At 40.6% G+C, this 22,342-nt stretch overlaps 1 long non-coding RNA gene across 3 annotated transcripts in view; it reads left to right on the forward strand.

The window, feature by feature from the left end:
* Positions 1-22,342, forward strand: part of LOC138161816 (uncharacterized) — a 171,501-nt gene that overhangs the window by 3,287 nt on the left and 145,872 nt on the right. For 2 of the 3 annotated variants that reach the window (XR_011168475.1, XR_011168476.1), the window contains exon 2: positions 18,285-18,344. This is a non-coding gene — a long non-coding RNA (uncharacterized lncRNA). Of the gene's footprint in view, positions 1-18,284; positions 18,345-22,268; positions 22,340-22,342 lie in introns of all 3 variants that reach the window. The other variant, XR_011168477.1, reaches the window with a different exon arrangement.

Consider the following 22,342-nt stretch of genomic DNA (forward strand, 5'->3'; position numbering starts at 1 on the left):
ACATGCCCTAGTCTTCAGAATATTAATTCAACCTTACCATCAATATTCATTGTATTCCACTTTACAACCCTAGAGACAATAGAAATATATTTAAGAGATCATATTAGCTTTGAGGTTGACAAAGTTAAACACACCTCGGACCAAATAATGCCAGATAAGATTGAATTCCATGCTACTCCTAAGGTAAGAGGTTCCAAAATCCAGACCCAGATATATTGCCCAATTTAGATCAAGATGTGATTATCCTGTGTAGAGCTCCATGGAGATCCTTGTTCATCACTTCTGAACTGGCACAGAGGGTCTTCTACCTTTTTCATTATCTCATGGTTAAGAAATAGACATCAGCCTTGCTCCACAGGCAAAATCTGACAAATGGATCATTCACTTCAGTCAGAAAGAAAGAGAAAGGAAGAAGAAATGAAGAAGGAAGGAAGGAAGGAAGGAAGGAAGGAAGGAAGGAAGGAAGGAAGGAAGGAAGGAAGGAAGGAAGGAAAGAAGGAAGGAAGGAAGGAAGGAAAAGAAGACAAACAAAAAGCAAAAAATAATCCTCCAGAATAAAGCCTTAGGTGATCAATACTAAGATTGTGGGTGAGTGAGGGGGGTAGGGAAAGAAGGAGACTCAAAGGAGAGCATGAATTGAAAACAATTTGAAAAGTTCTAATCATCCTATGAATGTCAATACTACTATTTGCTGTTACTACTGTTGGTGTTATTGTTATTTTTCAAACAGTAGATAATTTATTAAAGGAGTCCATCTCTAAAATGATAATCTGCTTCAGGGTAAGAGACTTTTTTTTTTAAGGAGAAAATTTTTCAGTGTAGCAGTTTAATTATAGAGTTCATGAGCATTTCTAGCCCACCTCAAATCCAAACTTGATCAACGCTTTCATGTGCACTTAAAATGTCTTCCTATTCCTAAAATTCAATGGTGGAAGATACTTTTTTTTTTCACCACATGGAAGGGAAAATAATTTTCTTCAGTTGTTTGAGATCGCTTTGTCTCTTCTCCTTCTTCCCCTCCCCCTCCTCCTTCCCCTCATTTTCCTCCTCCTCCTCCTCTTCCTCCTTCTCCTCTTCCTCTTCCCACTTTTCCTCTCTGTCTGCCTGATGTTTATACATGACTGTCTCAGTTTCTATGCCTCGGTCTATCTGTCTCTGTCTCTCTCTGTACCTCTCTCTCTCTGTCTCTGTCTCTCTCTCTCTGTCTCTGTCTCTCTCTGTCTCCGTCTCTCTCTGTCTCTGTCTCTCTCTCTCTCTGTCTCTCTCTCTCTCTCTGTCTCTCTCTCTTTCTCACACACACACACACACACACACACACACACACAATCCTCTTGTATCAAATTTTGGAAAAAAGCGGGGGGAATCGCAAGGCAATTTTAGGACACTTCCTTTGCCTTCTCTGTCTTGCACCCAGGTTTGACCTCTCCTAATATCCTAATTAAGTTTAAATTTGATGGCAGCCCCCCTGGAAAGGTCAATTTCAGCCCTCATTCACACCTCGAAAATCAAGAGGATGTATCAGGGACAAAGACACCCATCCCAGAGACATTTTGGGGAAGGGAAAGAGGGACAGCAAGAGGGAATCCAACTTCAAATCCTATTTTTAAGCCTTTTCAGAGAAATAACAACAAAAAGAAACGAAAAAATAACCCTGGGAGGGGGAGAGGGAGGGGAAGGAAAGAGGGAGGGAAGGGGGGAGAAGGAGACAGGGAGGGAGGAGAGAAGAGAGAGGAGAGAGGGGGGAGGGGGGAGAGAGAGAGAGAGAGAGAGAGAGAGAGAGAGAGAGAGAGAGAGAGAGAGGGAGAGAGAGAGAGAGAGAGAGAGAGAGAGAGAGAGAGAGAGAAGCAAGCTCACACAGATAGCAATACAGAAAGAGAGGAGAGGGATAGAGGCAGAGAAGAGCAACAGAAACTGAGACAGACGCAAAGAAAAACAGAAATAGACACACAGAGAGATAGAAAGACATAGAGAGAGGAGAGACAGAGAGAGAGAAACGGAGACAGCGAGACTATTAATATCCACTCCAGAGCCGGCTTTTCCTTTACCTCCTAGATTTGGGGAGGTTTTGAAATGGGATATCCCTTTCCCTTTTCCGCCCCAGTCTTTTCTTCCTCCAGCCTTCCCAATTAAGTTGGGCTTTGCTAATGAGCTGGGACCAAAGGTAGCTAACTAGCTCCAAGGTCTTTCCTCTGCATTCTCTCCAGGACCCTTAGGGGAGAGAGCTCCTGGGAAGGGCTCTCCCTCAGGATGGATCGCTGAAGAGTACCAACCGATCTCACTTCTTTGTGACCTCTGGCTCTACAATTTGAAAACCTGTAGTTGTGTGTGTGTGTGTGTGTGTGTGTGTGTGTTTTGTTTTGTTCCCCCCCTCCCCCACGGGCATGAAGTAGGTTGGGTAACTGTAAGACATTTCGAAACAGAAGGACAAATGGGCCACGTCTGTTTCCGACCTTCCATTGCCACTCCCAACCGCAGCCCCAGCTTCCCATTTCTAGACCTTTGGTTTACCTTAAGCAACCTTTAACGGGAGCCTGGGACACGAGGGAGTTTGCTCCTCCTCACTAGTGGGGAGGTGGGAAACAGAGATGAAGTCATGATGGGGGGGGGGGGTTCAGGCTGCAGGCCGCTCAAAGTGCGGGCTACTTGGGCAGTGTGGTTCCTGATCAAAGTAAATCATACTAAGAAGTAGATTGTGAAGATCAGAGATCCCTGAAGAACCAGGACCCAGAGCCAGGGTGAGCCTCTTTGCCCAGGGCTAGCACTAGCGTCTCCTTCCACCTCTGGCTCTTTCTGTCTCCTGTCTCTCTTAACTACCTGCCTATCTCAGTTGCCTTTGTTGTAGGGATCTTTCCTTGTTTATCCCTTTCTTCTCTCATTCTTTCTGCCTCTCTGAATGAGTTTCTATCTGAGTGCCTTTTGGTTTTTCTTTCTGACCGTCCCTGTCCGTCTCAGTCTGCCTCCGCCTTCATTCCCTCAGTCTCTTCTCCCTTCTCTCCTGTCCTCCTTCCTCTCCTCCTTCCCTCTCCGAGACAGTCCAAGCAGCCCAGCTAATCCGCCTGGAGGAGCAGTATCTCTTGACCCGGGTTTTTGCAAAGGCAGCTTTCCTCGGGCCAAGGCAGGGAATCAGCGGGAACTGATTTAAAAACACAAACAAACCAGAATCTCAGCCAACCAGGGCCATCCCCTTTCCCCACCCCGACAGCAGCTCTTCAGTAACCAAGACACAGTGACCTACGGGTTAGCTTTCGGTCTAGGCCCACCATTCCCCTGTCTCCTAGCTGGACTTGTTTGAAGTTCTTCCCTCTGAGAGAAAAAGACTGTTAGCTCAGGTCTCTGGCTGCCATCCCCTTCAGTCGCCAGGCAACCAACTAGCTGGCCTGAGCCAGGGTACCTGGGTCAAGATAATGCCTGTCCCAGCTCTGCTCTGAGGCCCCAGAGATAACTCCTAGCCTTGTCCATCACTCCAGATTGGATGGGGGAATCATCTCTTTGTCTCAATCTCCCCCCACACACACACATACACAGAGCTACCCCTGACCTGGATTTGAGTTCTCAGAAAATACTGGAGAACGCTATGGTCTCTTAAAAATAAGGAGGAACTCCAGTGCCGCCACCACCCCCCTTCCCCCCCACCTACCGTCGGCACTCTCTGTTTGACCTCAATGGAATTGGGGGCCCTGGCCTCTGTCTTGGCCTCTTCATCCTGCCTCAAGGGAGCCTGGGTTCTAGAGCACCTGCTGCTCTCCTGGAGCATACCAGTAGAGTCCTGGGCAGCACCATAATCTGGGCTCTTCTGCACCTCAAATCCTCTCCTCCCCCTCTGGGAGACTGAGAAGGTCTCTCTTCCTTGGTAGGGCCTGTTGGGCCCAGGACCAGGTGCATGCTTCAGGCTGAGGACTGATAGGCTACTCACACTCCCCCACCCCTTTCCTTGAAGCTGAAAGCATTGCCTCGCTGAGGCGGGTTTGTTAGGAGAACTGTTTGTGGATCGCAAAGATGGTCTTTGATCTGTGGATTGGGGGTGAGTTTGGAACAGATCTCCAGGCAATTGTCTGCTGTGAAGGCCTCTCTGGATGATTTATGACAAAGGGCTTCTTATGGACACTTCCAGATGCCAACGGCCTTCCCTGGGGGTGGGGGAATTCGTGAGAGTGCTTACTCGAAGGCACACTTAATAACACATATACCCCACCCCATTCTAACATTTACCGGCCATCTGCAAACATGCAGAAATACTTGTACATTTACCTGTGAGTATGCACCATGCTGTATTTGTGCAATTTCAGTCAATAAGTGATTGTTAAGGAATTCTCATAAGCCTAGTGCTAGGTAAGGGCTGCAGGAGCTCAGGGCGCTCTCCTCCTAACGGGGGAGCCAGCCTGGAAACGTTCAGGTAGCTACAAGATCTGTAGAGAGCAGGTGAAGAGATCATCACACACAGAGATTTGCCCAAATACACTTTCTATACACAGACGTCCATACACAATATGTGCATATGTCTAAATCCACATCTATGCCGATCTATATCTTTATATAGATAAATATAATAGATTAGATATTTATTAGATAGATATCTAGAGGTAGCTAGGCAGCCTGGAGTCAGGACAACCTGTTTAAATGTGGCCTCAGACAATTACTAGCAGTATGTCCCTGGGCAAGTCACTTAATCTCCATTTGCCTTGGTTTCCTCATCTGAAAATGGAGATAATAATGGCCCCTTCCTCCCAGCTTAGTTGTGAGGATCAAATAAAATAACAATTGTAAATTCTTTAGCAAACAGTAAGAGCTATAGACATGGTATCTATTCCTACTCTTATCTAGCTATAATCTATATTTACATCTATACCTAACCTATTTCTATATATCTACATCTATACTTGTATCTGTATATATTTACAGATATATATACATACACATTTATTACACATATATACATGCAATCCCATACCACATACATACATTATAGATACACATATACAAAAACATAAACCCCCATAATCAACATTACTTATACCATATATTCACTCATACCTATATACAGAGGCACTGCACAACTCAAAACACAAACACCCTATCCATAAGCCATACACACACATACACACATGTACAAATGCTCAAACATTCTACATGCAAAGAGACCTATCACATACAAACACACACATTTCATTTATAGACATGCACACAACAGGAACACACAGAGAATCATATTGAACTTTCTAGGTCATCCCTAGATTGCCCGGACCCTTCTGGTCCTGTGCTTGTTTGTTTTTACCGTCCCCTTCTCCCACCTCAGTGGTCAGGGGGTTTCAAAAGAAGTGGAAAGATATCCTTTTCCTGTCCTTGTCCCAGTTTATGTGTTATGAACTAGCTAATATGGGACAAAGGCCCATGTGAGCACACTGGACCTCACATTTGGGGTCTATACAAATAAAATTTGTCTGGGTAGTCTGGATCCTCTCATACTTCCCAATGTCCCTCTAAGTCGAGGGATGCTCACAAAGTTGTAGGGTATTTGTGTCTCTGCAAAATGGTCTTGGAGCTCAAGAGCTGAATCATTTGGATGCTCTGAATGGAGTTTGGTGAGACTCCAGGGTCTCAGAGGTTTGGCACTGGGGCAAGACCATCAGAACTTTGGACACTTTGCAGTGAGGGGAGAAGAAGAGTGAGCTGTTCCAGGTGGACCTGGCCAGGAAAAATAAGCCTTTTAATAAATGCTAGAAAATCAGGGGAGGCAAACCTGCCTCTCCCTCAAGAGCAGAGAGCTAAACTACTTGGGGTTTCCTTTTTGCTTCATCACCTGGGAAGCAGGTCAGATTGAGTTGGTAAGGGCAAAGCAGGCTTTCAGGGTTTAGGTCAGTACTTGGTCAAGCTGACCAAACTTGACAGAGAGCACTGAAAGTCTCTCATATCAACCCCCAAGTGAATTCATGAGATGCCTTTGGTTCACTCCCCAAGGGCTAAAGCTCCCTTCCCAAAGAGACTTTCACTCTTTCTCCATCTCCACAGTGGTAGGGTAGGGGTTGGAGGGTAGTATTTATCTTGGACTCTTCTTTCCAAGACTAAAGCCCTTTAAAAGAAGGTTGAGTCCCCAGTAATGGTCAAGGGCAGGAGCTGACTACATACAAGCTGGACTCCTGGCTGCCAGTCATGTATGAGCATAAGGGGCTTCTGAGCTCACAGGAGTCCTTTGCATTCAGCAAGAGTTGAAAAGACAGAATGTTTGGGAAGGTTAATGTGGACTTTAAAATCCTGGGGCCAGAGTTTTCAGTCCTTCATCTCTAAACCCTAGTTTACATGTGCAGGGTAGTTAGGCTACTTTTCTCCCTGACTAACCCTGTTTGCCTCAGTTCTGCATCTGTAAAAAAAAAGGTGGAGAAGAAAAGAAAACCCCAAATGGGGTCATGAAGAGTCAGATATGACTGAAATGACTGAACAACAAAACCTCAGGTCCCTACAGGGCTGTTGTGATGATAGAATGAGATAAAGGACATAGGAGGCCTTGCAAAATTTAAAGTACCATATTAATACCTATTATAATTATTGTTCTCATTGGTGGTGAGATGCTACAGTGTTACTCCTTGAGGACGACAGTGGGTAGAGTGATTCTAACCCAGAGCCTGGAGTCAGGAAGCCCTGGGTTCTTCCTGGGATGTTTACTAGTTGTGTTTGTATCCTTGGAAAAGTCACTTTATCATTCTCATCCTTAATTTTCTTATCTGTGAAATGAAGTTAATAATAGCACCAACCACAAAGGGTCATTGTGAATAATAAATGAGATTATGTGAAAACGACTTTGCAAATTTTCAATAGTTCAATATGCTATAAATGGGGACCCATTGTCATGGTCATGGTCATTGTTATTTTCTGTGTAATATTCCTTGGGTTATTCCTTGCTCTATTGAACACCTGAATTACTTGTTCTTCTTGCTGATTTTGTTTTTACAAATGAATAAAATTATTGGTGCTCCAGCTGTAGCTTCCTGAGCTTTTGGATTTCACTGGTATATTTGTAACAAATAGCAAACGACAGCCAGCTTTTATGCAGTGTTTTACTGTTTGTAGAACACGGTGCATATTACCTCATTTAATTCTTAAAATGACCCTGTAAAGACACTTCTTCTAATACCCCACTTTTAGGGTATTAAATTAGGTAATCCAATTAGAAAACTGAAACTGAGAAAGGTCAAGATTTGCCCAGGGTCAAACACCTAGCAGTATTTAAATTCCGGTGTTACAGACTTTGGGTCCAATACTCCATTCACTCTGCCACCTAGCTGCCTACAGTAGAAACTCCTGAATTTACAGATCACCTCCTCTGTCAAATTTTTGAATATTTTCCTTCTTCCAGTTACATGTAATTTTGAACTTTTATGAAAAAAAATTGAGTTCTGAGTCCTCTCCCTTACCCCACCCAGGCAGTAAGCACATTTATATAGGTTATTTGCATGCAGTCATACAGAATATATTTCCATATTAATCATGTTGTGAAAGAAGACAGACTTTTGAAAAATCCACAAAAAATAAAGAGAAAGGAAGTATGTTTCAATGTACATTCAGACTCCACAGTTCTTTCTCTGGAGGTGGAAAGCATTGTTTTTCTTCATCATGAATTCTTGGGAATTGCCTTTGCCGAGTCATTCATGGTTAATCATCATACAACATTGTCATTATTGTGTAAATCCTCTATAGATTAAAGAATTATTTGGGGCCAATTAGAAGTTAAATGATTTTTCCAGGGTCACAGAACTAAGATACATCAGAAGCAGATCTGAATTCTGTTCTCTTTCTTTTCTGCTATTGTTATTACTATAGTTATCAATTATCATTATTGAAATAAGGCTAATGGCCTGGGTGAAAGCTCGAATCAGTAAGAAAATGCTTTTAAAAATTGTTCTACACAAGAGGGAGGATTGTCTCACTAAGATAAGTGAGGTATCAGGCTTTTTCACCTCATGGAGAACGGAGACCAGTTGAATAAGCAGACAAAAACCCCTAGTGATTTCTCTGTCTCTCCTTTTACCCACAACTTCTCAAAGAGCAGTGTGATATACTTTAAAGGGAAATTGTTTTTCCCCTCCTAATATCTGAACATAAGATCAAAAGATTTGGGTTCCTTTTTGTCCTTCCTAAGTATTTTTAAAGAGTAAACAACCGTTCGTATCCCCAAAAAAAGAAAAAGAAGAAGAAAAATCCTTCCTCTCTCACCCTACCCACTTCAAGGCTATCAAATGTTTAGCAGCTGAAGGATATTCATCTTTAGGAGGCAGGCCAAAATGTCAATAAAAATTTATTATTTCTCAAACATATGGGAGCACTTACAAGATCCAAATGTGATACTGAGTATTGATATTGGGAGGAAACTGAACAATATAATTTCATATTACTGGTCAAGACCCTGTCCCCACTGAGAGGAGCACAAACCACTGAAATGTTCATTCTTCTGGACAGCGTCTCAGAAGCTCTCACCCAGGACAGGTCAGCAGTCCCACAAACTAGCTGTGTTCAGGTTAAAGACCCATAAGGGTATAGCTACCTCTCTACCCCAGGGACACATGTGCTAGTATTTATTTTCAGCAGAAAAATATTCATTTAATAAATATTCATTTGATAGCAGGTGCCTGTGGCCAGGAAGAGATGACATAGTCATATGGGTGAAGACATTTGCTTGTAACAACTGCTTGGAATCTCCCTGGCAAATAGATCCATCAAATCATAGTCATCAAGCCATTCTCATGTGTCAGACACTGAGCTGAGTTCTAGGGGTCCAAAGAAATCTAAAAGTATCTATTCAGTCACGGAGCTCAGAATGCCTGGTGCATAGTAGGTTCTTTTTTTTTTTTGTTGTTGCTTTTTGGAGTGTAATTGGGGTTAAGTGACTTGCCCAAAGTCACATGGCTAGTAAGTGTGTCAAATGTCTAAGGCCAGATTTGAATTCAAGTTCTCCTGACTCGAGGGCTGGTACTCTATTCACTGCGCCACCTAGCTGCCCCAATAGTAGGTTCTTAATAAATATCTATTATCCCCATTTTACAGATGAGGAAAATGGAACTTAGAAGGTTAATCAACTAATCAATCAACTGTTTATTAATTACTTAATATGTGGTAGGAACTGGGTTGGTTTCTTGTCAGAAGACAAAAATGAAGCAGTTGTTCCCTCAAGAAGCTAATAATCCACCAGGGGACAAAGGGTTAGCAACTCGAAGACACTTTTTTTTTCTGGTCATAGCATCCCCTCTAATTGTCTATTGGGATGCAGATCTCTGTAAGAAAAGTTAAGGTCCATGGGGTTGAAATTCTAGATCTTTGAAGGATTATCTCTGACCATAACTTTCGCATTGTACATGACTCTTAGTTTTTGTCAAGGGGCAATCGACTATATTAGGAGAGGATCATTGGCAGGTTGGTCACAGAGACATTCATATTTTGACTACTGGAACTCTGAAGGCCCTTATCCTAAGTCATGATGTCCATGGCAGTGGAGAGGTGGATCCAAAGCAATGGATAAGCTCATTTTCTGCTTCGACAGGATGACCATAGGAGGCAATTATTTGCACAGTGGTTAGAACACTATACCTGGAGTCAGGAAGACTTGAGTTCAAATTCAGCCTCAGATACTTAGGAGTTGTGGGACCCTGGGCAAATAACTTAATCTCTCTATGCCTCTGTTTCTCCATTTGTAAAATGAAGATAATACTAGCACCTACCTAACAGGGTTTTTATGAGGATCAAATGAAGTGAAATTTCTAAAGTGCTTCACAAACCATAAAGTTTTATGTAAATTCTATTATTATTTAAATTAATTTCAAATTACAATTAAATTTTATTGAATTTTTACTAAACTATTAATCAAGGGGAGGTTGTGGATATAGTTTTCCTAGAATTTTTCAAGGCTAAAGATGCAATATCTCATCTTATTTAGTGGAAAAGATGGAACAGTTGGACTAGATAACAAACAATTAAATGTACTCGACTTTCATGGCCAGGCTTAAAGAATTCAGGGTACAATGTCAATGCTGCAGGCAGGGGGTCTCCAACAGAGCACCCTAGGCATCTGTGCTTAGCTCTGTGTCATTTAATGTTTATAAATGGCTTGGATAAAGTCACAGAGATCGTGGTCATAAAATGTGCAGATACCACAAAGCTGGGAGATCTCGTTAACAAATGAAATAACAGAATCAGGATCCAATGGGTCCTCACCAGGCTAGAATGCCAGGCAGAATCTAATAAGGTGGAATTCATGAGGGATAGATGTAAATAGAAATCAGAAATCAACTTCCTAAGTATAAGGCATAGGAGGCTTGTCCAACAGCAGTAGTTCTTAAAAAGTTCTGGAGGTTTAAGTGGAAAGCAAACTGCACATGAGACAAGGCTGTGACAGGAGGAGTAGACAAAAGGAAGAAAAAGGAAATGTTATTGGGACCTTCATTAAAAGGGACAGAATTTCCAGGAGCAGGAGGTGAAAGGCCCAGTTCTCTGCCCTAGGCTGATCTCTTCCAAATATCGGCTTCAGATACAGGAACATAGTTCAAGGACTTTGACTAAGTGAAGTTTCCAAAGAAGGACATTCAGGACTGGGAAAGGATCTGAGTCCTTCATATGTGAGGACTGGGTGAATGAACTAGCTCTGTTTAACCTCAAGAAAAGACAATTAGAGATGTCCCAAGGGGAAACGTGGGTGGGAGAGAATTCCCTTCCTTGAAGGTCCACAATGGAGGCCAGGGGACCACCTGAAGGGTATGTGGTAGGTGGCTCAATGGATAAAGAACTGAATCGGAAGTTACAATACCCTGAGTTCAAATCCTACCTCAGACATTTACTGTGTGACCTTGGACAAGTCACATAACCTCTATTTGCCTCAATTCCTTCCTTTGCAAAATAGGAATCATAAGAAGGTCATTTACCATGCAGGATTTCGAGGAACAAATATGATGATATTCAGAAAGCATTTGCAAAAGTAAATTGTTGCATAAATGCTTATTATTATTCTGTCATTGTTGCTGTTCGCATTATTCTTCTTCTCTTTCTTCATGTGTAGGACTAGATGACCGTTGAGGTCCCTCCCAACTCTTACATTGGGGGATTCTTTGAAATCACATTTTGCCAGAGTTACCAGAGCTATTTATAGGATGGGCATACACAGAGCTGTGCCTCGGGGCCCCAAAATGGAGAGGACACATGTCGTTCTCATGGGCCACCCTTCAGGTTTTTTTTCAACACCCCTTAAAGAGGCACCACAAGCACGTCATCCCTTCCCTGCTCTCTCTGCCACAAGTTGCCTCATCCTTTCCCCCAAAACAATTCTCTCTTCTCCCTGGAGTTGCTTACCACTTAGATGTGACTGAGGTATATTACGATTTCCACATCACCTGAACCATCATTCGCACCTCAGGCCTCTACAACATTTCCCCCAGGTTCCAGATTCATAGCAATAGCTCTGGGAGTGAGAATGAGTAAGAATGAAAAATATAATAACTTAATATACTATAATATATGATATGACATGATGTGACATACTACAAAATAAAATAATGTAGTATCCCAGCTTCAATGGCTACTACATAATAAAACAAAATAACAGAAGAACTATGGGCAAATAATCTAGCTAGGAACCCAGCTTACCTTGCACAGGACTGAGAGGGAGAGAACTCAAGACATAATATTATAAGGGAATTTTTCCTCCTTTATGTTGGCACTTGAGCTCGATAGTCCCAGGGGCCCTTCCAACTAGACCATCTGGGCTCTATGAACTAATTCTAATGTCTGACATGCTCTCCAGAGCTAATCTTATTTCTAGGAGTTCCCAATCTGAATGTCAAATTGTACACAAACTGTAAATATTGTAATTTGGAAAAAATAACATCCTATGTAAACTGTGTTGTCTGTTCTCAGGAGAAGCATCTGGTGAATGTTTTAACTTGGAGATCTGAAGAGGCATCCCAACAGCTCCCATGGCCCCCAGTTTAGGAATGGAACAGTCTCATTCAGGGATCCTTTTAGCTCTGTGTTGAGTTAGAAGATAGGAGTTTTCACTCTAATCCCAGTGAAGAGCATCATCATAACAATTCTTGAAAGGATGTGTTATCTCATCAATTGAAGATTTCCTTACAGATGAGGCAAATTGAAACCTGCCTGTCTATCCTGGAAAGCTTCTGTCCATGTTCACCCAATTCCCCAATGGACGATCAGTAAATGTTCTATGGGCCTGCCTCCCTTTTTCCTCCCATCTCATGATTTTGATCATCTGTTATTCTTGCTTTTGCCCAATGGCCAGACATCTTCATTTTCAGGCATACATTTCTTTAGTCGCATCTTTTCCTCTTTTTCTTCTTTGGAACTTCCCGTTTATTCTCTATTGCAGACTGTCCAAACCAACCCTGCCTCTCTCCATTTCCCTCTGTGGGATGTTCATCTTTATCTCTTCAAAACAATGATGTTTATTATATCCCTGTCAGGTTGCAACACCTGTAGATGTTCGTGTTGATAAGATGGACCATTGATCTTTTGCTGATCTTGAGGCCAGTAACAGTTTTTCGATTCTTCAGAGGAACTCGGCCCCGCCTCCTGTTCCTCAACTGTAGACTCAGCTCGTTGACTCTCTCTGTCCTGCCCCTCTCGCATCTGTTGGAAAAACTCTAAGGGGTATCCATCCCAATTCATGTAGAAATATGAGCAATGGATGTTTTTCATTTGCTTGATTTTTATTGTACTTGTTGAGGGGGCAAGGTAACATTCTTTTGAGTGATTATAAATCTCTACTAAGAAGCTTGGTGAAGTCTTTGGGCTTGAAGAAATGAGTACAAGGTCATCTGTAAATAGGTATACCTGAAGGGCATCACCACCTAGAAGGAATCTTTCCACAGACAACTATCCTCGCTAGAACAATAAAATTTATCACAATGATAACAAATAGCACAATAACTCCCAATTCACATTTCTCTATCAGTTTCAGAATTTACAAAGTGCTTGTCTTCATAACAATCCTGTAATGTGTCATTATTGTTGTCCCTGTCTCACAAAGGAAGAAATTGAGACTCTGAGAGGGTGAAGGCCATTTCTCCTAGCTAGATGGGTGGCAAACTTAGACAGTTAGCAAAGGGGGAAGAGATAGCCTTTGAATCCAGATGTCCTCACTCCAAGAGCAATTCTCTTTCTAATACTACAAATTGCACAAAACACAAGGGAAAAAAACCTGAAATAGACTGTCAGTAATACTTGGTCTAAAGGACCAAGTTTTTTTTATATTTAATTTTACATTTTATCAGAATTTTTAAATTGATATCATCTGATTTGACACCGCCCCCCATGTTCAAGGATCACTCCTCTCCTTCCCCCACCCAGGGAGCCATCTTTTGCTTATAATACCTAGCTATTATAGTAAGGGTTTATAATAATGACCCCTCAGGGTCACACGATCCCCATCTATTTGACTTTAGGGATGTTATTTCAGATTTTAAAATACTAGGAGACCAATAACAATTACAATTAGGAGCCCTCAGTTATAAAATTACTATTATTTAAGGAAAGGGTAGTATCTCTGGCTTAATTTATATGTGTATTTATTCCTTACTAACAATTCCTTGCTTGGGCCTCTTTGGGATTTAGAAAAAATTGAAGTTGCCAGAAATTGTGGGGAGCAAAAAAGACAGAGTATACTACAGTGGCCATTGATAGGAGCCAGGAAGGGAAGCAGGGAAAATAATAGACCTTTGGCTCAATTTCCCCCAGTTCTTGAGGAAATGGAGACAAGTTGCAATTTTCTTTCTGGGATGTGTTCACATCTGACAAAACAGTACTAAACAGCATATTATCACTTTATACCCACTATCAGGGCAAGGAGATGAGGTTGATTTATTCACTCAGCCCCCAACCTTAGATAATAAGGATTTTTTAAAGTACAAAGCAACAAAACCAAGCAGAATTTTACCTACTTCTGATGGTATATGCAATATTCCATGCCATTAGATCAAACCAATGATAATCACACCCTATCTGAAGGTAGAACAGCTATGTGACAAATGGAGTATGGGTACCTGAGATGAAGCCACACAATGACAGTTTTGGGGTGGAGAGTTAGCCTTTCTATCTTACTCTTCGTTGAATGAAGATCTCCAGGAAATGGCGAACACAGAGATTTTGAAAAAAAGAGAAAATCTTTCCATTTTGACAAGAAAAAGGAGATTCACAATGTTTAAAACTACTAAAGAAGAGACTTTAATTGATTGTTTTGCCATGCCCCATTACACACACACACACACACACACACACACACACACTTTTAATTTGAAAATTCAAAATAAAGTGGATTAAGAAGCCTGTAAACAGGGAAGAAAAGTGGCAGGATGTTTTATGTCTTTCTCATGACAAAAGTTTTCCTTATTGTTGAAAATAATTTTTGTTGCTTTTTTGGGACATTATAGTCAGGTGTAGAAATGTTCCCCTCCCCTTTTCCATTCCCCACAAAGAAATTGAACCTTCCATGATAACAAAGGAGAATGATTAAGCAAGAACACCTTCTTCACAATAAGAAATGGCAATGGATATACCATTCTGTCCTCCTGCTCTCTGTCAAGAGGTAAAGGTTTCATTATCTCTTTCCTAGGATCATTATGGACTTGGACCTTCTTCTCTGATTTCTTTGCGGGCACATAGCCAGTAACCAATAGATACTAGCCAAAGGTAAAGAGGGTTTAGTCACTTTTCTCCCACAAGTCCAAAGTAATATACAGAAGACTTGGAATAATTCAAAACTCCATGAAAAGTTCATTAATCAGTCAGCCAATCAGTCAGTCAGTTAGTCTGTCTGTCAGCAACTATTTATTAAGCTCTACTACATGCCAGGTTTTGGACCTAGCATTGGGGACAGGAAGAAAGGCCAAAACACAGTCCCTGACTGCAAGAAGCTGACATTCTAATAGAAATACACACACACACACACACACACACACACACACACACACTGAATGTACATAAATGCGAATATAAGTTATATTAACATACATGTTCATATATAAAGTCAAGACATATTTACATATATGTATGTGTATATAGACACATATATATACAAACAAGTGCATATACTCTATGCTACATTATTCTATATATAGTAAAGAGCATATCAGTACATTTATACTATGTATAATATGTAGTATATACATGCTATATACTATATAATAGTATTCACACACATATACACTGCACACTGTATAGCGCATGTATGTATATATAAATGTTTACATATGTACATACAAATGTTATATATGTATATATCATAAAATAGCATCGTGAGATATATCTGTATATATGTACATGTGTATGCATATATATTAGTGTAAATATGAAGTAATATCAAAGGGAAGATTCTAGCAATCTTGGAGTGGGGGAGTGTGACTGGATGTGGATATATGAAGAATTCCTCTGAACTGACACCTAGAAACAATGAGTACATGATTGCTTGGGAGTTATCCTTGAGGGAATTGTTCCATTTTCTTCAAATAAAACTGGCTTACCCTGGGGAAAAATACAGTTTTCACTTTGAGATCCACATAATCTTTCAGCTAGAAGGGGTTTTAGAGGCATCTAGTATAATCCAGACATGAATATGAATTCCTTCTTCAGAATACCTGACAAATGACTATCCAACTTGTCAGAAGTGAATGAGTATATGGAAGTTGTGAAGAGAGAAGAAGGAGGGGGGGGAAGGGAGTGGGGGAAAGAGGGGGAAGAGAGAAAGAGAGAGAGGGGGGGGCAGGCACAGGCACAAAGAAGGGATCAGTTGGAGGTGGAGGAGATGAGCACCTCAGATTTCAATCTTGGTTCAAGGAGGGTCCTGTGAACTTCTCGGGTCTGGAGGACTTGCCCCCTTCTCACTGGTGTCTCAGCAGCATTCCTAGTAGAGCTGGTGGCAGCCATCTACTTCAGGAGCCAGACTTCACACAGCTTCACAGTTTCACAAGGAGGCATAATTCCTGCTAGCATCCAGGAGCTATAGGCTAGGCCTTTGGCACATGTGGTCATTAAGAATGGCCTTGGGGGGCGGCTAGGTGGTGCAGTGAATAGAGCACTGGCCCTGGAGTCAGGAGGACATGAGTTCAAACCCGACCTCAGACACTTAACATTTACTAGCCATGTGACATTGGACAAGGCACTTAACCCCAACTGCCCTGCCTTCTCCTCTCCAAAATAAAAAAAAAGGATAGACTTGGCATGTACTTGTGGGACAGAATGTCACAATACTGTTGTCATGGATGTTTTGGAAAACTGTTCTTTCTATAGTCTCTTATTAAATACTCTTTGCTCCAAAGCTAATAGAGCCTGGCTGTATAATGAGAATCCTCCCATAATCATGTTAGGGAGGACAGTGTTGGGGGGGGGTTGTGAACTGTAGCAATAGAACAACAACCTTAAAATGATAACTCTCAATTGCTCATTGAACTTTGAGTGGAGATAATCAGGATTAAGCTCTAAGAACCTGATTGTCAGTGAATGTAGTACTTGAGATAATTGCTTCTGAGTTTTGATACAGTGGGAGAAATTAAATTTACTCAAATAAATATCATCATCATCATCACTGCATGGTATAGTGTGCATCACTTTAAAGTCAGAAAGACTTAGGTTCAAGTCTCACCTCTGAAGCATATTGGCTCAATGACCCTGGGCAAGTCACATCACCTTTCACAGCTCCCAGGCGACTCCCTAAGACTTTAAATCAACAGTTGGAGGAACAGTGGATAGAGTGCTGGGTCTGAGCTCAGATTGGGTTTAACACATTCTCTGTGAGTCATTTCACCCCAGTTTCCTCAACTGTAAAATGTCTAATAGTAGCACCTCATTTTAAGGTTGTTGTGATGGTCAAATTAGGTAATATTTGTAAAGGTGCTTAGCACAGTGACTGACACATACATACATATTGCCTTCCCATACCCCCTTCCTAAGTTGTTCAGCTGAGCTTTCAAATAGCCTAGGGATTCCAATAAAGGAAGGAATCAGCACACCTTTACAGACTGCCAGAAACTCTGATAGGTGCTGGGGGTATAAACACAAATGATCATCTCTGTCCTTGAGTAGTTTACATTCTACTATGAGTGTACAGAATATAATGGGAGTGCAATCCAGGGTTTCTATTTGGTCAAGCAAAGAAATGGCAGTCCTGGTGGCTGGGTGAATGCATGTTGGGCATGTTTTGGGTTCAGCTTGATAAAGTGGGTTAGGTCAAGTTCACACCTGCCATTGAGCAGAAGAGCTCAGCCCCTGGACAGATTATCAAATATTGAACAGATTAGTTCACTTTTCATCTACTGCTTCTACCCCTACCCCCAAACCAAGTGGAGAAGCAAGTAGCAGGGTGAGAAGAGTGTGCATTTGAAGCATGAGGGATGGTGGGAGATGACATACCATGGAAAGAAAACAGAAAGTCAGCCCCTTTGGCTGGAAGGCAGAAGGAGGAAGGAGGAAAGATAGGGAATATATCTAGAAAGGTAGGATGGATCCCACCTGTATAAGGCTTTAAAAGCCAGGGAGCATACTTTGTCTTCTCCCCACAGAAACAAGAGGGAACAAAGAAGTTTCTTGAGCATGAAAGTGGTGTGATCCTACTTGTCATCTATCTATCTATCTATCTATCTATCTATCTATCTATCTATCTATCTATCTATCTATCTATCTATCTGTCTGTCTGTCTGTCTGTCTATCATCTATCTATCTATCTATCTATTATCTATCTATCATCTATCTATCTATCATCTATCTATCTATCTAATCTGATCTACACAATACACATATGTAACATTACATTATATTTTATCATATCATATAGTTGAAAGCTATTGGAATTCTGCATTCCAAATGAATTAAAGAAGGTGATAGCAGGGTTAGGATTCTGCCTGTGAATACACAGAACTTCTTACAAAGGAGATGGCTTAGCTTTTCCCCTAGAAGCATCAAGCTTAGGGTCAACCTGCCTGTTCTTGTTTGGTGTGCTTCAATTTGTTAAAGTTCGGGGCTTGAGTTTTTAAATTTTGGCATTTTTGTAATAGCATATTTTTATTAATCAGAGTCACAAAGGAGAAGACAAAGCAAGTTGGATTCCGCAACTGACACATAATTTACCTAGATGTCTTAATCCCCCAGAGCCAGGTCATTGAAAGTCCCCACAATCCCTCCAGGACAGACCCAAACCATGGGTCTTACAATTTTCTAAAACATAGAGGCCCCCCCACCTCTATCTCCAGATAAATGTTGTCCATATCTTCCTCTTGCAACCTTTTTCTTTATGGTGTCCTCAACAGGTAACATGTGTTGAAACCATCTCAAATTCTCTATGGCAGCAGAAGTCTTTCCAGTACATGGTAAGTTTTCTGAAGTTAGAGGCTGACTTTTTTATTCTTTTCAACCCCCAATGTACCCTAGAACACAGAACCTTATATCAAGTAACTATTTAATACCTATGCACTAAATTGAATAGTGTTTGAATATAGAAGACATATACAATCAACGAGGCATCCAGGAGGAGGTAAACAAAAATTCCCTGCCTCTGGCCATAGTAGATATTTTCAGCATCCAGATGAATTCAGTGATACATGAGTGCTTTCACATGGAAACCACCAATAACTCCTACACAATTCTACTCTGTGGTCTTGCCAGTGAATTTGAATTTGAATTTTTGTTGAATTAAAGACTCAGTCACTGATCCAGGTGGACTTCTGGGAGATTAGGAGAATCTCTCTGGTTTATCAGCTCTTCTAAAGATAATACTGAGTAGTATAATCACAACTGGGAAGGGATCGATGATCCTACAAACCCTTCATTCTGTCACAGTGCTTTGGTCTATTGGTGAAATCTTAATGACTTTTCTCCACTATTTTTTTCATGCCCAGCACATAGAACAACTGCTATGTTATTGGGGGTAAGATTGGAGCTCATGAAAAACATGAGATATCATTTTTTGATCCCTAGTTTTAAAAACTCCTAAATATACCTTTTGTTGCAGTGTCTTGGAAGCAGGGCTGCAATAGCAGAGTACAGGGTTCAAATTGAAGTTATTATCTTCCAAAAACATGTCAAATTGAGTTCTGGAAGAGTATAGCCAAGAAAAGGTTGGGGTGGGACATTTTTCAGTTCAAGACAATTTAGGAAGTTGGAACAGGGTATTGGCTTAGAGCACAGTGCAGCGGCTATACCAGCTGGAGGCTTTGGAGGTCTTGGTAAAAGCAGGAGTAGTAGAAACAGGTCCAAGCATCCTCACTGCCCAGAGGTGGTTAGAGGATTGAATAATTAGTCAGAAAGAGATTACAATAGACCACCTAACGGCTAGGTGGAGAACACAATGTTGTTGAGCAATTTCCCCACCAATACCTCATTCCAGGACTCATTTCCAGTGTGGAAAGGAGTAGCTGAGGTCACAAAGGAGCAGCCACCCTAGTCACAGTTCCAAGTTGTAAGGGACCTGGGTAAGGACCAGAGCCCATATCTCCAAAACTAGCTATGAAAGCATTTGGGTGAAAAAAACGTAAAGCTTGGGATTGTGACCTTACCCACTCACCCAGGTGAGTGGAGCCCAATTTAAAAATAAGTTCAAAGTCAAGAAATAGGCTGGGGAAATCAAGAAAGAGCAACAACAAAAAGAGAACTTGACCATAAAAAGTTACTATGATAGTTCAAGGCACAAGCTAAGAAGAAGATAATGACATGACAACATCTCTAATCATCATCTCCAAGAAAATTGCAAATTGGACACAAGCTCAATAGCAATTCCTATAAGAACTAAAGAAATAAAGAAAGGGATGTTTAAAAGAACAAAAATTATTTTAAAAATCAAGAATGATAGAAGAAAAATTATGAAAAGAAACAAGATTAAAATAAGAAAATTATGAGAAGATAATTAACAACTTGGTAAAAGAAGAACATAAAAATACAGAAAAAAATAAAACCTCAAAAACAGAATTGACCAAATGGTAAAGTAAGTGCAGAGCCTCACCCAAGAAAACAATTCCTTAAAATTTAGCATCAGGCAAGTGAAAGCTAATTACTCCATGAGACATCAAGAAACAATAAAACAAAGTTAAAAAAAGAAATTAATAGAAGAAAATGCAAAAGGTAACATTGGAAAAACAACTGACTTAGAAAATAAATTGAGGAGAACTAATTTTAGAATTATGAGACTACATGATAGCAATTGTCAGAGAAAGAGTATAGACATCATATTTCAAGAAATCATAAGGGAAAATTGCTTCAATATCTTAGAACTCGAGTGCAAAATAGAAATGGAAAGAATCCGTCAATCACTTCCTGAAGGAGATCCCAAAATGAAAGCTCCAAGGAATATTTTAGTCAAATTCTAGATCTCCCTAATCAAGGAGAAAATATAGCAAGCAGTGAGCAGGTGTGGGAGGGAGAATATTCAAATATGATGAAGCCACATCAATACAATGATATTCCAGAAGTCAAAGGAGCTAGGAATAGAACAACAACAACAACAACAACAAAATAAGCTACCCAGAAAAACTGAGTATAATCTTTAAAAAAAAAGTGTATATTTAATGAAATAGGGGACTTTGAAGCATTCCTGATGCAAAGACCGGAGATAAATAGAAAATTTTACATTCAAACACAAGACTCAAGAAACACGGAAAGGTAAAAATTAAAGATAAATCATAAAGGATTTAATAATGCTAAACTGTTATGGGAAGATGATACATGTAAGCTCCATCCTCCATCTCTCTCTCTCTCTCTCTCTCTCTCTCTCTCTCTCTCTCTCTCTCACTCTCTCTCTCTATGTATATATATAATATATTATTACATATATTATATATGTTATAATAACGTATAATAATATATAATAGAGAGAGATGTATTATATATATAGTCTAGATAAGGATATCTATCTATGTATGTATTTAGCATTCATTTTCAAAATTCTGAGTTCCAAACTTTCTCTCTTCTTCCCACCTCTCCCCTATCCTCTGATAAGGCAAGTAATATGATTTCAATTATATATGTAAAGGCATATAAAACATGACCATATTAGCCATGTTGTAAAAAGAAGCATGAAGAAAATAAAGAGAATGAAAAAGTATGCATCAATGTGCCCTCAGAGTTCATCAGTTCTCTCTCTCTGAAAGCGGATAATATTTTTAATCATGGATCTTACAGCAACCCTTTTTTGTGGTGGCAAAGAATTGAAAATTGCAGGGCTACTCATCAAATGGGGAATGACTGAACAAGTTGCAGTACATGATTATGATGGAATACTCTTGTGCTATAAGAAACGATGAAAGGGGGGGTTTCAGAAAAACCTAGAAAGGCTTACATGAACTATAAAATGAAGTAGGCAGAACCAGGAGAACATCATGCAGAGACGCAGCAGCAATGTTGCAATGATGATAAACCATGAAAGATTTAGCTACTCTGATTAATACAATGATCCAAGACAATTCCAAAAGACTCAGATGGAAAATGCTATCCACCCCCAGAGACAGAAATTATTAACTCTGAGTGCAGATTGAAGATTAATCAATCCATCATTCAACCAACTAACAAGTATGCATTAAGTACTTACTATATGCCAGGCATTGTACTCTACCATCTAAAATCACTACTAATCTAAAGGGACTATGCAAGGCACATAGAGAAAGTGACTTCCTCAAAGTCTTGAAATTGTTAAGGATTTGAGATAATATTTTGATACAGTGGTACTTTCCAGTAGATTAATACTCAGGAGTCAGAGAACCTGAGTTCAAATCCTACATCTGTTTGAAATTCTTATGTGACCTTGGCTAAGTCTTTTCTCCCAAGGTTCTTGTTCACCTTGTCTGTAAAATGAGGGCATGGACTACTGTCTTCTGTAGTCTCTTCTACCTTTAAATCTATGATCCTATGAACTTGGGTCTCCTCATCTGCAAACTCCACATTCTATATTTATTAAATCATGGTCTTTGTGTGTACAAGTGAAAAGAGCTCTAGATTTGGAGAAAGGTGATTGGAAATTGAATTCCAGCTCTGCTGCTTACAATATGTATTAACAAGGAAGGCAGGCAGGCAGGAAGGAAGGAAGGAAGGAAGGAAGGAAGCATTTTTTAGCTGGAAACTCTGAGCCAGGCACTGCGCTAAGTGCTTTACAGATATCTCATTTGATCCTCACAACACCCTTTGAGTTAGGTGATATTATTATTCCCATTTTACAGTTTAGGAAGAGATTGACTGACTTGCCCAGAGAGTCACAAAGCTAGTAGATGCCTGAGATATGATTTTAAACCAGGTCTTTCTGATTCCAGACCAACCACTTTGTCACTGTACCACCCAGCTGTCTCTAACTCTAGGCTTTTGCTGCCACTAAAGAATGTGGGTA

Source organism: Petaurus breviceps, unplaced genomic scaffold (assembly GCF_028583685.1).
Source record: "Petaurus breviceps papuanus isolate PSGF00001 unplaced genomic scaffold, PetGlider_PUasm1.0 185, whole genome shotgun sequence".
Lineage (NCBI taxonomy): Eukaryota > Metazoa > Chordata > Mammalia > Diprotodontia > Petauridae > Petaurus > Petaurus breviceps.